The sequence below is a fragment of the Erithacus rubecula genome, assembly GCF_903797595.1.
Source record: "Erithacus rubecula genome assembly, chromosome: 6".
In the NCBI taxonomy this organism is placed as follows: Eukaryota; Metazoa; Chordata; class Aves; order Passeriformes; family Muscicapidae; genus Erithacus; species Erithacus rubecula.
The window spans coordinates 36,724,266-36,726,722 of NC_136688.1; the positions used below are offsets into that span (position 1 = coordinate 36,724,266).

Genomic DNA, 2,457 nt, shown 5'->3' on the forward strand with positions numbered 1-2,457 from the left:
TTCCATTAAGAGTTATTTTGCATTTTTAAGATGTTATATTCTTAGCTAGCTTTTTTTGGGCATTAAGACACCTAGTTAAATATATTTTTTTAAAAAAATTAATTACAAATGTGTTTCATTTGTCCTATCTCCTACTTCTTAAACTAGAGGAAAGAAGCACTATCATAGTAATAGCCATGACTAGGAAAGAAGAAAAAAGAGCTGAAAGTTCTAATCAAAACTGTAATCAGAAAGATGACAAATGGTGAAGACTATTAAATTTTCTTTGCTCCCTTGATGAATTTAATAAAGAACTAATCAAAGATCATTAGAGGGCTTTTGTGCTTGGTGTGCATTGTAACTGGATTGCGATTGGAATTTATGTTTTAGTGGTTATCTACAGTTGAATTGGACCTTTAAATACAGAAAGAGCTATTTTTAGCATTTTTCTTGGAAAATATTTATTTTAAAATGTCAAATCATTGTATGTTGCTTCTATGCCTTACACAGTAAAACACAGCCTATTTCACTGTGGTTAGAAACTTTAAAATTGGTATCAGTATCAGTGTTTACTTTTAATTTTCTAATGATCTTCTTCCTTTTAATTTTGCAAGAAAATTAAAATAGAGACATTTACTTCCAAGGCAGTTACATAAATAATCTGATTGCTAGGACTATTGACAACCTGTAGAATTACATAACAGTATGGAAATTCACCTTTTGCAAATCTTCATGGTTAACTGTATTCTTACATTTTAAAGTGTGCTTCTTTGATCTTATTTTCATATTCCCTATTTGGTGCTGGAATATTAATACTTAGTACATGCTGCAACAGAAGATGTAGTCTAAGCTATCTATTTCTTTCCTTTCTGAGTCTTCATATCTGCAGTTTCAGGTTGAACAATGAGAGATTGTACTTCCCTTTGGGTGAAATATAATCATAAGGATGGTTGGATATGCTGGAAGCACGTGCACACTTCACGTATTTAATTTGCAGATGGCAACAGTACTGACATGAAAAAACATCTTTTCAAGGTAACTCTTTGGAGGGTGCAGTTAGCTGGTGATTTCCAGCCAACTGGTTGGCTATGACAGGGTGGCAGAGAATATGACTTCATGACTTTCATTTCCACTCCCCTTTGTGTCACCTGGGCAGTTCCTGTCACATTAACTGGAAAGTGCTTACAGCAGTGGGGTTTCAACACCTGACCTCAACATCTCATCCATTTGTCTGCCACAAAATAGTTTTGCTCTTACTATTGCTGTGGCATTTTGGGAAATTTCTCCCAGTAATGTGAAAATACTACAGGCTCGTCCTTCCTCCCTGTGTCCCTGACCGCCGCCTTGCCACTTCGCCCCCGCGTCCTTGCCCGGGCTGTCCGCACCCCACCCTGCCGGCCCGACCCAGCCGGCTCTGTCCAGGCTCCGCGACCTCCCCTCCGAGCACCGCGTCCGGCGCTGCGGCAGCGGGAGCCTCGCCCGTGGAGCCGTGCGTGTGGAGCCGCGCCCCTCAGAGACCGGGGCCCGTGGAGCGGCGCGGGTGGAGCTGCGCGGGTGGAGCCGGGCCTGTGGAGCCGCCCCTCTCCAAGACCTTCACGCGTGGAGCCGCGCCCCTCAGAGACCGGGGCCCGTGGAGCTGCGCGGGTGGAGCCGCGCCCCTCAGAGACCGGGGCCCGTGGAGCGGCGCGGGTGGAGCCGCCCCTCTCGGAGACCTGTGCCCGTGGAGCGGCGCCTCTCGGAGACCTGCGTGCGCGCCCGCCCCGCCCGGACGCCGACAGCACTTCCCTGACTCGCTGCTTTTCCCTCGTCTTCCTCTGTTTCCCCTCTCCCCCAGTCCTTTTCCATTTATATTCCTTCTTTTCTGCCTCTTCTAACCCTCTTTCGTCTGGGCAACTCCTTTTTCTTCTCGTTTGCGTTACCAGTAAGCGATTCTCAGATTCAACGTTTGCCTCGTTTGGCTTAATTTAGTTCCCGACCAACGCGACAAACAGTAATCTAAAAAACACATCAGTCTGCTACGCTAACAAAAGAAAACAAAAAAACCCCACCCCAAAACAAACAAACAAACAAAAAAAAAAAAAACCCAAAAAAAAAGAAGAGAGAGAGAAATCTACTCTCCTGCACTTAGAAAGGAATAGGATACGGATAGTGATGATGTGCACAAGATTCCGAGTGAACGCATTTTGACATGATTGTAATAATTTTGGAGTTATATGCATTGAGACATATAGATGAAAATACAGAAACAGAGCAACTCTTCAGGTGCTCAGAAAAAACCACACGTTATTCCCCAAAATCTAATACAGATGAGTCTATATCCTATTGTTTGAATGTGCAGTGTCCCACATGACGCATAGGCTTTTCAACAGAAAAATTGCTTAAGGAAAATGAAATATTTGCCTCCAAAATAAATGCATGGTAGTTTCAGGAATAACTCTGTCTAGGACTAGTAAGATATGAGAGCTTTGGCTTGCTTCC

The 2,457-nt window shown here is 43.7% G+C and overlaps 1 long non-coding RNA gene across 1 annotated transcript; it reads right to left on the reverse strand.

The window, feature by feature from the left end:
- Window positions 1-952: 952 nt before the first annotated feature.
- LOC306803740 lies at window positions 953-1,677 on the reverse strand. Its single transcript, XR_013774681.1, has 2 exons — window positions 1,602-1,677; window positions 953-1,411 (listed from the first exon to the last, which is right to left on the reverse strand). It is a non-coding gene; the product is annotated as an uncharacterized lncRNA (long non-coding RNA).
- Window positions 1,678-2,457: the final 780 nt, after the last annotated feature.